Genomic DNA, 15,966 nt, shown 5'->3' with positions numbered 1-15,966 from the left:
TGGGTGTAAACATATGTACGTTGGACGTACTCATATCCGAAAAAAAACCCTAAGTTTTAGGGTTTGAGGGGTATTTAAGCATCCTTATGGCTCATTTATCCCCACATTTTCAGCCTCCAAAGCCTTAGAGTCGTCCCTTGAAAAACCCTAGTCCCTCAAGTGTGTGTTTGAGCTAAAAAGTGTGTTTTGGTGTGCTTAAAGAAGAAGGTGTTGCATGAAGGAGCATAGTAGTGGAACCAAGCTTGTGGATCTTGGATCATTACCTTCTTGAGAAGCTCCAGAAGGTAAAAAGTCTTCACCTTGATGCTTTGTTTGCTTGGATCTCATTGTGGTAACTTTATGTTGTTCTTCTCGTCTCAAAAGTTCCATTTTTATGCATGTTTGGTTTTAGACGTTTTGAGCTGTCCTTCCAGACCCTAGGAAGGGTCCTAAACCATAAAAATGAGGTCCCTTTAGCTAGTTTGGCTCCATGCATCTTGTAGAAGGTCTTAATGGATTAAGACCTTGTGTTAAGGACTTTATGAACGTGTAAGGTCATAAAGTTGGAAACATTATGACCCTAGTATGCCTCTGGACCTTGGATATGAAGTATGAGCTTAAGTGTTGAAGCAATTAAGCACTTAATGAAGAAATTAGGGTTGCGAGGTTACGCCCCGCGTAGCTTGGTGTACGCCCCGCGTACCCGATCAACCACCCTGATGGTGGTCTTCTGCACAGCTTCGTGTATGCTAAGCGTACCTCCGGAGTACGCCCCGCGTACTCGCATGGGTCAGCCCATGTTGAGTTAACTCGGTTGGGTTGACTCAGTGAGTTTATTGATTTTGACCAGTTAACTTTGAGTTTGACCACATTTGACCAAGTTTAACTTTTAGGGTATTTTGGGTATTTTGGGATTTTGATGGAATTGGTCACTTGGTGGATGTAGGCATTGAGTAGAGAGCTGAGATTCGGAGTCGGGCCTTATCAGTTCTGTTCAACTTGTGAGGTGAGTTTTCCTCACTGTAATTTCGGGTCGAAGGCACCAAGGCCGGCCCATTGGTTTGATAACCTAATATTTGTTGATATGATGAGTATGGAATAGATATGCATGTTAGATTTGATATGCTAGTCTGGTAGATTTGTAGGACTACCTGTGATACTGTCTGTTTATCTGTATATGATATTATCTGTTATATGTTCACATATTGTGTGGGTTGGGTTGAGGTTGTACTTCTCCGTGTTGTAGCCAACAAACTCTGGAGCAAACCAGATTTCAGCTGAGGGTCGGGAAGGGCGTGACAGACTCATACTGAGGGCTCATGAGCATTCCAGATACCAGATGAGGGTCGGGAAGGGTATGTCAGACTCGTACTGAGGGATTAGTGGCATTCAGTCTGAGGACTGATCAGGCCGGGGAGCAAGCCAGACATAAGCTATGGGCCCCAGGGGAAAACCAAGCTTATGTTGTGGGATCAGGGGTAATCCAGTCTGTTAGTTGTGGACCCATTGTATGCTGTTATTATATATGTGTTATATGTTTGTTTATTGGTATTTTGGGGGAATTCACTAAGCTTTGAGCTTACAGTTTTGGATTATGTTTCAAGTACCTCAGAGGATCGCGAGAAGGCGAAGGCGTGATCGTACACCTCCTCGAGTTTTGTTTTATGATTTTGGGAAAAACTCTAATAATGATCATGTTTGAAAATTATTTTCTAAACAATGATGAGTTCTGGTTTGTTTTAAAAGTTTAAATTTTTCATGAATTTTATAGATGTTACAAGTTGGTATTAGAGCCTTGGTTTGAGTGAATTGGAGCAACATTCGTGTGAATCAAGTCTTAAACTAAGGAAAAATATTTTTTAAATGATTTTTCAAATGGTTTTCAAAATAATCAAGGAGGATGTGATGTGTACGATCAGCCGGAGCCAGTAAGTAGACCCCAAAATACCATATTGTTATTTGATATCGTGATATCTTAGAACATAATGCTAGCGATATGCTAGGGATATTTAGGATTTTGCATGATGTAATTGCCTTATTATATGATGCATGATAGCCAAGGGTTCTTCTCTAATGGAATTGGCATCATTATAGTAGTTGCTTAGTGTACACATCATGGCCATGCATAACTAAGATCCTATAGCCTGAGAATGTTTGGTTTGGCCTTATTTCCAATTCTTGTTTGATGAAGGGCTTAGGGTAGGATTAGATATTCGATTGTCTATAGGGTCCAGTGTTATGTATGGCTAGCATACACGAGTGCTGCAGGGTTGGTGGAAGTTTCATGGATGAGTTGTGTGGGGTCAGCCGGCCAATTTCGAGATATTTATCCTTTCCTCTAGGGAGTGGGTATTGAGTGTTTGTCTATGCTAGTGAGTATTGTCAGGGTGTTGTGATGATCCTCTGAGACAAATACGGGTAGGTGTGGAAGGTAGTATGGGCCCGTACTACTGAAAGCATAGGACCCGTACACGTAACAAGGAAGTCACAACCCCTAGGGCTTTGTTGGGAGTTGGTTCCCATGATATGATATGTGTGTTATCTGATATCCTCCTAGTTTATTTTCAGTATGGTGACTACGCATCGATTTGAGGTTGGGTCCGGTTCGGGATCAGGAGATGGCAGTCAGGGTGGGTCAGCTGCGTTGGATGACAGGATCAGGGAAATCTTGCAGGAGGAGGTTGTTGCTTGTTTCCGAGCTTAGTTTCCAAAGATGTTTGGGTCTATTAAGATCGCCATGATTGAGTACCTTGATGAGCGTTATGCTGCTTTGTTTGAGATTGTTGCTGCTGCAGCCACTGTAGCTGTTACGGCTACAGGGGTTGGATCGGGTGGGGTTTTTCAGTATCGGTACTTCGACAATACGAAGCCCCCGACTTTCGATAGTGTGCAGGACCTGATCATCTTCATAAGGTGGCTATCTGATGTGGAGGGGTGTTTCTTCACTTGTTCTTGCCCAGCTGACCAGAAGGCCAGGTGCACTCTGAACCTTCTAAGGACCGGAGTGAAGGATTAGTGGAGGCTTGCTACTAATTCATATTCTGCTGAGTAGAGAGCTATTGTGTCTTGGGAGCAGTTCTCGGAAATGTTCCGCTCTCATTATGTGCAGCTGGTGGAGCGTAAGAGGTTGGCCCAGGAGTACCTGGATTTGGGGCAGGGGACTGAGACAGTGATGGAGATCACCAAGATGTTCATAGAGAGGGATATGTTTTGTCCTGAGTTCACCACATCTGAGCAGGCTCAGATGACTCGTTACTTGAGCATGCTCAAGAAGGAAATCAGACAGTTGGTTGGGTACTTTGTTGGAGATGTAGGAGGCCGCCAGGCGGCGCGAGATTGAGATTGATTTGCAGACGAGGGAGTAGAGGTCGTCCCCGACACAGTTGTAGCCTGCGTTAAAGCGGTTTAAGACCGGTGATGTCAGATCCGGGGGTCGGAAGGGCTGCACTTGTGGGAAGTGCGGCAAGGTGCATGAGGGTGTTTGTCGATCATCTTCTGGGTGCCACAATTGTGGCCGGAAGGGCCATATGGCGAGGGATTGCCACCAATAGGCCCCAACACTCAGTTTCAGGATTTTTTGTCATTGCGATCAGGTTGGCCATGTGAAGGCCAACTGTCCCTCGCTTGCTGCTAGGCTGGCACAGCCTCTAGCGTCGGCTACTTTGAGGATCACCGATGGGAGTCAGGGCAGGGTAGAGCCCCCGAGGGCTAGAGATCGCGCTTTCTAGTCACTTCCGAGGAGGCCAGAGCAGCTCCAGATGTTTTGAAAAGTATGTTTCTATCCATTGTTCTGTTGATTATCTTTTATGATATGCTTATCTATGTGCCTCTGTTAGGTACGTTCCTATTGAACTCTTTGTCTGCTCTAGTGTTGTTTGACTCGGGTGTGAGTCGGTCTTTTATGTCTCGATCGTTCAGTAAAGAGTTTGATATGACCATCAGGGAGTTAGAGTGTCCGTTGTGAGTTTCTATCGCTAACGAACACGGGGTTTATGCATCATCAGTATATCTGGGTTGTATTCTGGAGATCTTCGGTGTGCCTTATCTGATCGATTTGATCTCTATCCCCATGGGGGATGTCTGCGTGATTATGGGTATGGATTGGTTGAGCCATTTCAGTGCTATGATTGATTGTGAGGGCCAACATTGGTGGTTCGAACCCCAAGTGCGGGAGAACTGGTTATCTACGGAGAGGACACCAGGATGGGTTCAGGGTTTTGTTTTGCAGCCAGCGCTTGGCAGTATATTCAGCACGGGTATGCAGGTTATTTGGCTTATGTGGTGGATACGTGTGTTGGGGATTAGGTATCAGTTTCAGAGGTCCCGGTTGTCAGGGAGTTTGCCGATGTATTTCCAGAGGAGTTACCGGGTGTGCCTCATGAGAGGCAGGCCGTGTTCAAGATTGACCTTATGCCAGGTGCGGCCCTGATTTCCAAGGTGTCGTACCGCTTGGCACTGCCTGAGATGTAGGAGTTGTCATCTCAGTTGCAGGAGCTTCTAGCCAAGCAGTTCATCAAACCGAGCAGTCCTCCATGGGGAGCACCGATTTTGTTCGTCAAGAAGGATGGTTCGCACCGGGTGTGCATTGATTACCGGGAGTTGAACAAGTTAACAGTGAAGAACTGATATCCCCTTACACGGATTGATGACCTCTTTGATCAGTTACAGGGTGCATATTGGTTCTCCAAGATAGATCTGAGGTCCGGGTATCATCAGGTCAGGGTGAGAGAGGAGGACGTGGAGAAGATCGCATTCCGAACTTGTTACGGGCATTACGAGTTTGTGGTGATGTCATTTGGGCTCACTAATGTGTGTGTAGTATTTATGGATTTGATGAATCAAGTATGCAGGCCGATGCTCGATTATTCGGTCATTGTGTTCATTGATGATATCTTGGTATATTCCAAGACCAGAGAGCAGCATGAGGAGCATCTTTGTGAGCTTCTGAAGGTTTTGAGGCGAGAACGACTTTATGCTAAGCTCTCAAAGTGCAAGTTTTTGGTTACGAGAGGTTCAGTTCCTTGGACACCTCGTTAACCAGGATGGGATATTGGTCGATCCGGCCAAGATCAAGGCTGTGATGCAGTGGGAGGTTTCGAAATCTCCCTCGGATATCAGGAGTTTATTGGGGTTGGCAGGGTACTATCAGAGATTCATTCAGGATTTCTCCAAGATTGCAGTACCCCTCACTCATCTGATGAGGAAGGGGGTGAATTTCTGATGGGGCCCTGAGCAACAGTCAGCATTTGAGACCCTTCGGCTGAGATTATGCGAGGCCCCGGTTTTGACCCACCCAAAGGGAATTGAGGATTTTGTGGTATTCTGTGATTCATCTATCACTGGTTTGGGGGCGGTCCTCATCCAGAGAGGATGGGTGATAGCTTATGCTTCGCGGCAACTGAAGTCGTACGGGACGCGATATCCCACACATGATCTGGAGTTGGGGGCAGTGGTTTTTGCCCTCAAGATTTGGAGGCATTATCTTTATGGGGTTCGATGTACTATCTACACGGATCACAAGAGTTTGAGGCATATTATGGATCATCCGAACCTGAACATGAGGCAGTGCAGGTGGCTGGGCGTAATCAAGGATTATGACTACGAGGTCCTTTACCATCCGGGTAAAGAGAATGTAGGGGCGAATGCCTTGAGCCGCAAGTCGGATGGGTCTTCAGATGGGATATCATGTATGAGGATATCAGTGGATTCCCTACTTTTGGGATTTATTAGGAACACTCAGGCCGAGGGTGTTCGGGAAGAGAAATGGAAGAAATAGAGGATCAGGAGTGAGATTGCTAGATTTTTTCCGGATGGTCGTGGGTTGTTGACCCGATGTGGTCGGGTCTGGGTTCCGATGCCTGGTGGGGTCATACAGATTATATTGGAGGAGGCTCATAAGTCTCGTTTTTCTATCCATCCGGGGGCCACCAAGATGTATCGAGATCTAAGATTGAGCTATTGGTGGTCGTGTATGAAAATGGAGATCGCATGGTACGTGGAGAGGTGCATGACCTGCAGGATGGTCAAGGCTGAGCATCAGAGGCCGCATGGAAAGTTGCAGCCTCTGGAGGTTCCCATGTGGAAATGGGAGAAGATTTCAATGGATTTCATCACTAAGTTGCCGAAGATGGCAAAGGGTTTTGATACTATTTGGTCCATCGTGGATCGATTGACCAAGAGTGTCTACTTCCTGGCAGTTCAGGAGAGTTCTTCGGCCGAGAAGTTGGCCGATGTGTATGTTGGCGTGATCGTTGCTTCCCATGGGGTTCCGGTCTCCATTGTTTCAGACCGTGATGTTCGGTTCTCCTCCCATTTTTGGAAAAATTTCCAAAAAGAAATGGGCACAAGGTTGCACTTTAGCACAACTTATCATCCGCAGACCGATGGCCAGAGTGAGCGGACGATACAGACCCTTGAGGATATGTTGTGGGCCTGTGTCATCGATTTTGGTGGGAGCTGGGACTCCTACCTACCTCTTGCGGGGTTCTCCTACAACAATAGTTATCATTCCAGCATTGGTACTCCGCCTTTTGAGCTTTTGTATGGTCGGAGATGTCGTACCCCGGTTTGCTGGGGCGAGGTTGGTCACAGGGTTATGGGGCGGACCGAAGTGGTTATTCAGACTAAAAAGATGATTCGGCAGATCGGGCAAAGATTGCAGACTGCTCAGATTCGGCAGAAGACCTATGCCGACCGACGTCGATCCGAGTTTGAGTTTCAGGTCGGCGACATGGTGTTACTGAAGGTCTCACTTTGGAAATGTGTGATTCGCATCAGGAAGAGGGGGAAGTTGGGTCCCCGGTATATTGGGTCGTTTCGAGTAATCGCCAAGGTTGGTAAGGTTGCTTATAGATTGGATTTTCCTGAGGATCTCAGTCAGATTTACAACACTTTCCATGTTTCGCAGTTCCAAAAGTGCGTACTTGATGAGGATATAGTGGTTTCCTTGGATGATATTCACGTTGATGAGCGCTTGAACTATGTTGAGAGGCCAGTATCTATTTTGGAAAGGAATATAAAGGTTTTGCGTAGCAAGGAAGTACCTTTGGTAAAGGTACGATGACAGCATCGGAGGGGCTCCGAGTGGACTTGGGAGCCGGAGGCTGAGATGCGGGAGCATTATCCGGATTTGTTCTCTACAGCAGACTTCGAGTACGAAGTCTAGTTCAACTGGGGGAAAGCTGTAACACCCCGGTTTTCATGTATTTTCAAATTCATCCCATGGTTTTAAATTATGTCATTTTGGTCCTTGGATTGGAAGGAAGTAGACATAAGAAGCCCTAGTGGGAAGATTGTAATTTTAGGGCAAGAGGAGTACGCTAAGCGTACATGTGGGTATGCTAAGCGTACTAGGGCGCGCCCTAGTACGTTGGGCGTACACATATGTACGTTGGGCGTACTCATGTCCGAAAGAAACCCTAAGTTTTAGGGATTGAGGGGCATTTAAGAATCCTTATGGCTTATTTATCCCTACCTTTTCAGCCTCCAAAGCCTTAGAGTCGTCCCTTGAAAAACCGTAGTCCCTCAAGTGTGTGTTTGAGCTAAAAAGTGTGTTTTGGTGTGCTTAAGGAAGAAGGTGTTGCATTAAGGAGCATAGTAGTGGAACCAAGCTTGTGGATCTTGGATCATTACCTTCTTGAGAAGCTCCAGCAGGTAAAAAGTCTTCACCTTGATGCTTTGTTTGCTTGGATCTCATTATGGTGTCCTTATGTTGTTCTTCTTGTCTCAAAAGTCCCATTTTTATGCATGTTTGGTTTTAGTCGTTTTGACTTGTCCTTCCAGACCCTAGGAAGGGTCCTAAGCCATAAAAATGAGGTCCTTTTTGCTAGTTTGGCTCCATGCATCTTGTAGAAGGTCTTAATGGATTAAGACCTTGTGTTAAGGACTTTATGGACGTGTAAGGTCATAAAGTTGGAAACTTTATGACCCTGGTATGTCTCTGGACCTTGGATCTAAAGTATGAGCTTAAGTGTTGAAGCCATTAAGCACTTAATGAAGAAATTAGTGTTGCAAGGCTACGCCCCGCGTACCCGGTCAGCCACCCCGATGGTGGTCTTCTGCGCAGCTTCGTGTACATTGAGCGTACCTAGGGAGTACACGCCGCGTAATCGCATGGGTCAGTCCATGTTGAGTTGATTCGGTTGGGTTGACTCGGTTGGGTTTACTGATTTTGACCAGTGGACTTTGAGTTTGACCACGTTTAACCAAGTTTGAATTTGAGGGTATTTTGGGATTTTGATGGAATTGATCACTTGGTGGATGTAGGCATTGAGTAGAGAGATGAGATTCGGAGTTGGGCCTTATTAGCTCTGTTTAGCTTGTGATGTGAGTTTTCCTTACTGTACTTTCGGGTCGAAGGCACCAAGGTCGGCCCATTGGTTTGTTAACCTGATACTTGTTGATATGTTGAGTATGGAATAGATATGCATGCTAGATTTGATATGCTAGTCTGGTAGATCTGTAGGACTACCTGTGATACTGTCTGTTTATCTGTATATGATATTATCTGTTATATGTCAACATATTGTGTGGGTTGGGTTGAGGTTGTACAGCTTCGTGTTGTAGCCAACAAAACCTAGAGCAAACCAGATAGAGAGACAGGGAGGGTATGCCAGAATCATACTAAGGGCTCATGAGCATTCCAGATATGAGCAGATGGTCTAGAAGGGCATGCCAGACTCGTACTGAGGGCTTAGTGGTATTCAGTCCGAGGACTGATCAGACCAGGAAGCACGCTAAACATAAGCTGTGGGCCCAAGGGGCAAGCCAGACTTATGTGGGGGCTTAGGGGTAATCCAGTTTGTTAGCTGTGGACCCATTGCATGTTGTTATTATATATGTGCTATTTGTTTGTGTATTTGTATTTTGGGGGAACTCACTAAGATTTGAGCTTACAGTTTTGGATTATGTTTCAGGTACCTCAGAAGATTGCGGGAAGTCGAAGGCGTGATCGTGCACCTCCTCGAGTTTTGTTTTATGATTTTGGGAAAAACTATGATAATGATCATCTTTGAAAACTATTTTGTAAACAATGATGATTTATGGTTTGTTTACAAAGTTTAAATTTGTCATGAATTTTATGGATGTTACATATAATAAGTTGATGAAACAAAGCAATGCATTGATTTAGTAAATTGATAGTAATATGGAATGAAAAAACAACGTTGAAGGATCGGAAATGAAAAAACGATTTTGTTATGTGGGTAATCTGTGGCAGATCACATACGGATTACCCACAGACCAGAATCCTTTTTTCATTTTTTTGACCATTAAATGTTGTTTTATTCATCCAATCCTTTATAAAACTTAATCAATTTATGTATTGACTTGTTTGTTCAACTGATTTCACAAATACACTTAAAACATACATAAATACTTTTATACATGCATAAATACTTAATAATTCAGTATACTCCTTTATTTCATCAACTTAGTAAACTTGTAGATGCATGTGTATGTATATGTATATAATAAATTGATAAAACAAAGAAATACAATGATCTAATAAGTTATGTTAAGCATAGAACGAAAAAAAATGTTTAAAGTGAAAAAACTATTCTTGTATATGGGTAATATGTGGATAATCACTCATAGATTTCCCACAACAAAAAGTTTTTACATTTCTGACCATTTAACGTTGTTGTCTTTGTTTTATCCTTTATAATGTTTAATAAATCGATGTATTTATTTGTTTTATCAACTTATTATTCACATGCGTATGTACGTCTATGACTATAATAAGTTGATGAAACAAAGAAATGCATTGATTTAGTGAATTGATAGAAATATGGAACTGAAAAACAACGTTTAAGGGACAAAAATGAAAAAACATTGTTTTTCTGTGGGTAATCCGTAGAAAATCACCCATGCTTTACCAGTGTTTCCCCATTTTTCGAACTCTGTGGGTAATCCGTGAGTGATTCGATATTGTTCCCACAGATTTTCCACATATTTGTTTATGTGGGTAATCTGTGTGTAATCCATGAGAAGTACTTTGTAAATTTGGGTTTTTTGTGTCGTGGAAAATCTGTGGCAAATGTGTGAGTAATTACCCATGGATTTTGTCTGTGGGTAATTTTCATGGGTGAAGGTTTATTGTGTAGTAGTGAGAATATATGTACAAGATTCCCTATATATCTTAGTCAATCTCTAACTATTTTTGTCCAAGGGGGTGGAGGTCCATCAGAAATCTTAAAAAAGAATATTCAGAAGTTCTTTTATAAATATATCGTAATTTGGTATCGGGATGGAACGTGCATGCTATGGACTTGTCCTTTCGTCACTTGTTCTCGTACGATTTGAATGTCAATTACGATGTCATTTGTATGTTGACGTTGAAGTGGGTTTCTGAATATATAAATGGCATTGACGTTGTAAGAATAAATGTGTGTGGCATTGGGATGGTAAAAAAAAATAGCTCGAGTAGGATATTTCCAATCTAAAAAGTTTCAGAAATAATGTAGGCAACCCTCCGATATTCATCTCTACATTGGATCATGAAACGATTGTTTGGCGTTTAGACTAACATGGTATAATATCGTATACTAGATAGATGCAGTATTTGGATGTCGACCTCTTGGTATGTGGGCAAAAAAGGCACAAGAACAACCATTTGATCCCTTTTAAAGCTTGCATTGAAGCCTTTACAAACTAATGGATGTAAAAAAAAAAATTGCACCCTTCCACTAAAACCGGGAGGAATACCTATATGCTTAATCTCTGAACAAGTTATAATGTAGGCAATGAATCATACTGATGATAATTTGTAGACGGTAAGTCCATAATAATTTTTACCATGAATTTAGCACACAATGCTTTCAAGTTCCATCATGTGAAAATATCCTAGAGAACATGCATATTTTAAAAAAAAAATTATGCACAACATATGAGATTGTCTGGCGAGTAAATGTTAGGTTTCATAGGGCATCATCCAGGTTGTGATAAAGTATAGGATCACCATATAAGGGGCATGTGGTTGAACTACTTTTTCCATTAGTTTCAATGGTAAATGGTGTCATCTCTTTATAGGTTTCCATACCGACCCGTTCCAAGAGTTCTTTCAATAGGAAAGAAAAAGTTTATAAGCATGTGATATAACATAAATACCAATGAAGTAACTAAAGTTCGCCATAAAGTTCTTGAATGAAGTTGTTTTGAAGTTGTGTAGAGGAAGTGGTAAGAATGATTTCATTGAAGCAGATAAGAAGGTTTGCGATATCATCCTTGTGACATGAAATACAAAGTTCAGACTTACTGCAAAAGAAACCTATGGTAGAGATATACCCAGTGCACCATTGGTACCAAGCATGTGGGGCTTGTTTTTAGCCGTAAATAATATACCTTTTAATAAGATATATATATATATATATATATATATATATATATATATATATATATATATATGGGAATAGTGAATATATGTTATAGCCTCACACAAGCTTAGGTATACAAACCATCATACGTTGTCGTTTTGAGCTAATTTCAACACCCGACTGAATTCCTTGATAATCATATATTGTTTCATTTATTTTCGGTATTGGACGATTTTCCCACTTCTAGGAATCAATCATGTTGGTTAACCGAAGAAAAAAAATCATCATATTTGTAATTGGAATCTTCATCTTTTTAATTGAACGACAATTTATAAATGGTTGAAATTATAAATTTTCATAAATTTCAACAAATGAATCTACATCTTTTTAAATTTTAATCGATTCAACCTCCACACTAATCTCTCAATTGCGAAGTGTCATCTGCAAATCCAACAATTCACGGTTCCTGTCAAGAATATAGCCTTAATTCTTATTTATTTTCTTCATTGGAAATTGCCATTTTTTATTAATCGCATTACTAGCCTACCAGGTAAACATATGTACAAGCTTATGAAGCAAGAATTTTAGATGCTTCTATTTTTGTGTGGATATTAGATATTTGATGATTTCCCTCAAAAAGTTTATCTACCTTTTTTTCATGAAAATCATTGCATAAAAATCAATTATTTTTAAAAATTACTTTTGATAATAGGTATGAAAATTTGTAAATGTTAGTAGGTAATTTAAGGTTTTTGGATGTTGGCATGCATATATGTTGTTCGATAGAATGCCTCACAGAAAGAAATTGTTGTTTTCCACTTTCTTCATGTTGTTCAATAAGAAAGTTTGTGAGTGATTTTCTCTCATATATGTATATTTTAATATCATTTTTTGAGTTTTATTTGTGGGGAAATAATACATTTTTTACCTTTCTGTATATGGAAACAGTGTCAAATGAAGTTGCATCAGGTTAGAATGCCTCAAGTAAAGAACTTGTACTTGTAAAATTAACTGAATATAGCAAAGTACTTGTGTGTTTCACTTCCTATCCCCCAACATCGAACTTTTTTTTCCTTATAATTTCTACAATAATAGTAGCACACTTCTATTTTTTACCGATAATAACATTATACTTACACACTTAATCCCCTGTAAACACTTGGTGGCTGTGTTGTTACCAACTTTGTAGCACATGTAAGATATCTTGGTTTTGGAGGCCATTTGCAAAGACCAACATGCCCCCTGCTCCTGCCCACGTGTCTTAATGACCATGTCTGTTATAATTTTTACTAATTCAACCTCCACCATACTATTGCTAATATTCATACTTAACTAACTCAATTAAGTATTATATCTCAACAGATAGGCTTGGTCTCTAGAACAAAAAGGTGAGAATTGATGGTGATCTTGAGGTACTTCGCTCAACCCATCTTGAAGTTAACTGTATGCTTATGTAGGAACCTTTTCCAGTGAGAATTTGTTCATTTGGCACGTTTGGGCAGGACCATTTTCCTGTTACAGAGTGGTGATGCTCCTAGTCGACCAAATCGATGTCTAAACTTGCAGAATTAGCAACTACGTGTGTTTTTTATTTTTTATTTTTTTTTACTTCATGTGTATTGTAACACTTGTTTTAGGAGAAATTGCAAAGCAAAAATAACAACATAGTTTTCTTTGGATTTGACTATAGTATTGTGTACTTCATGTGTTTTGTTACATTTTTTTATTACATGGGTATGTATTGTGACACTTATTTTAAGAAAAAAGCAAAGCAAAAATAGCAATGTACTTATAACTTTAACATATAGTAGCAACGTACTTATTCGTTTGACATATAATAGCATCGTACTTATGTTATTGACAAAAATACCTGCATCCATCATTCAAAATATTTATTCCAAAACTGAAACAAGTTTTAAAACTTATAAAACAAAACAGTTTCAGAGAAAAAAAATGAAATGGGCTCTAAAACTTCTGATTTAGGTTATACAACTGGAAAGAAAAAATGAAGCAAGATCTAACCAACATCTAAAACTCGTCCCAAAACTGAGGCAGACTATAACTTGAAAAAAATCATCCCATCACTCTTTCTCTTGCAACGATTCGTCTGTCTGATACATGAAAAATTAAATAAATAATCAGTATAATTATGAGATTAGGAAAATCATGAAAAATTAATAGTATGATAACGACCTTTCTTTTTGAACAACTAGTGGCATAATGACCCAGTCCCTGGCAATAAGAACATGTTCGTTTTTTTGGCACTTCTAAAAAAGACTTAAGTCTGCTTGCATTTTTAGGACGCCCTTTGGTATTGGTTGGGCCAAGAGGATCCCTAACGGATAACTGAGACACCATATCGACTTGTGAAATTCCTACACAAGAACCTTGAGATACATTCTCAAAAAATTTAGTCTTTTTTCGGTTTGCTTGATCATCTAAAAGACTTGTCAGTAAAGTGTTGAGTTTTTGAATCTCTAGACGGGAGTCCCTTGCTTGTTCAATTAATTTAGTAAAATTTGAACGAACACACCACAAAGTGAAAGCACTAACCCCATTTTCATTATCCATTTTCTCGAGTCCGATGCTACCATTACCCACCTTGTACCTTGCATTAATGGTCCACCTAGGTAAAATATAGTGACTCGGAAGTGTCTCAACATGTCTCTTCTTCATCACATATAGGCTATGCTTGCATAATATCCCATATGTCTCAAACTTAGCACACGAACATGTGACATTTACTTGATTCAAAGACCGAAAGCTAACAATTCGCCAGTATGTTTTATCAGTGTTCAATTTCCCCACTCGATATTTGATTTCTTCTGTAGATTTACTTAAAGTCTCATGAGTTAAATTGTTAATGGCTTCCATCCATTCTTTTTGAAAATTCTCAAAAACTTTTCTAGTATAACACTCACCTGCTTTTGCTTCGATCGGATGCACAGAAGATAGAACTGCACTCGAGTTCATAGTCTTGAAGTCTTCATCTTCTTCGGCGGCCCTTCGAGACTCGACTGCTTTGTCATACTGTAGTACAAATTCATTCAACATGGTCCTCGAATTAACATATCCATCAAAAAATGAATTAATACTCTCACTTCGCCCACTTGTTGTCATACCAGCAAAAAAAATATCTTTTAAGAAGGCTTTAGCCCAATGTATCCGTTGGTTATACATTTGACTTACCCAACAATTACTTTCCAAATTATACTTACCACGTATAACTTCCTACTTATTTTCAAATTCTTCAACCGTGTCACTATTTATCCATTCCCTATAAAATTCTTGAAAATCACTATAACAAGCAACATATGGTCGCAGATGTTCCGATTCATTCTTCTTTATATGCCATGAACAAAAGCGATGTCGTGTGTTTGGAAATACTTTTCTTATTGCATTACCTATAGCTTTATCTTGATCAGTAATAATTGCCTTTGGATGATTGCCAAACATACATTTTAAGAACTGCTCAAATAACCATTCAAAAGTCTCTTCCTTTTCATTTTCCAGCAATGCTCCGCCAAATAGAGCAGATTGTCCATGATGATTCACTCCAATAATGGGAGCAAAATGCATCTTGAATTTGTTATTCATGTAAGTGACATCAAACACAACAACATCTCCAAATTTAGTATATGCATCTCTTGATCTTCCATCAGCCCAAAAAATATTTTTAGGGCTCCCATCATCATACAAATCCATAGAAAAATACTGGTCATTATCCAATATTGATTTATCTTGGAAATGTTTTATAAGTCCATAAAACTCTTTTCCTCTATATTGTTTCCGTTGCTCAGATAAGACATCAGCACATTGCTTTGAAGTAACATCAACTTCATTTGTAGTTTTTATTGCATTAATAGCCTTCTTAACTTCACAAGGCTTTAATCCTGCTTTGCCTAGTTCCACTATAAGAGATTTACATTCCATTGAATGGTGGAACTTACTATGAGATCGATGTTTCATTACCTTTGTTGGTGTCATGTTCAAGTCGTGATTGTGTGTGTCGTTAAACATGTCCACGAACCATTTCCCGTCTTTCTTTTTCGTAATACGAAACATTGCTTTGCAACCCGTTCTTACATCTCTACGACATTTTTTCTCATTTCCACCTGAAGTATTACCATTCCTTCTTTTGAAACCTTCTTTGTTGCAAACATATATCTTCCGAAAAGCTTCATATGTTCCCTTATTTTTGTATTTGTTATGGATACGTATGCCAAGTCCATGTAAAAGCGAATAATCATTATAAAAATCATATGCCTCCTTGTCTGTATCGAAAATCTTTCCCAAAACACTTTCCTTGTTCCGATCATCTTCGTCACATTCAACATTTCCATCGTTTATTTCTTCAGTTTCATATGTTGCTTCTGGCAAATCATTTGCTTCAACATCTTCAGTTTCATACATCACTCACTATACATTACATAGAACAATAATAAAAAAATTAGAAAATATCATTCACCAAGAACTAAGAATGGAAGAAAACAAAGTCCAAATTTTTGTTTTAAATTTTTCCACGTTAAGTCTGTACAAGGAAGACATAATGCAATTAACAAGATGGAAATTCTAATTACAAGATGATTATTTGGTTTTTCTGTAGCTATGTTGTATCCATTTGGCTTTTTGTTTTAGGCTCTTTGCTAGTATTTCTTTTTTTATTAAACTACAC

The 15,966-nt window shown here is 40.0% G+C and overlaps 1 pseudogene; it reads right to left on the bottom strand.

The window, feature by feature from the left end:
• Window positions 1–13,372: 13,372 nt before the first annotated feature.
• Window positions 13,373–15,704, bottom strand: LOC145126740 (protein FAR1-RELATED SEQUENCE 5-like; annotated as a pseudogene).
• Window positions 15,705–15,966: the final 262 nt, after the last annotated feature.

Source organism: Lactuca virosa, chromosome 7 (assembly GCF_052849685.1).
Source record: "Lactuca virosa cultivar CGN04683 chromosome 7, Lactuca_virosa_CGN04683_v6, whole genome shotgun sequence".
In the NCBI taxonomy this organism is placed as follows: domain Eukaryota; kingdom Viridiplantae; phylum Streptophyta; class Magnoliopsida; order Asterales; family Asteraceae; genus Lactuca; species Lactuca virosa.
Note: the sequence above shows the minus strand (reverse complement) of the source record. Positions and strands in the feature narration are given on the sequence as shown.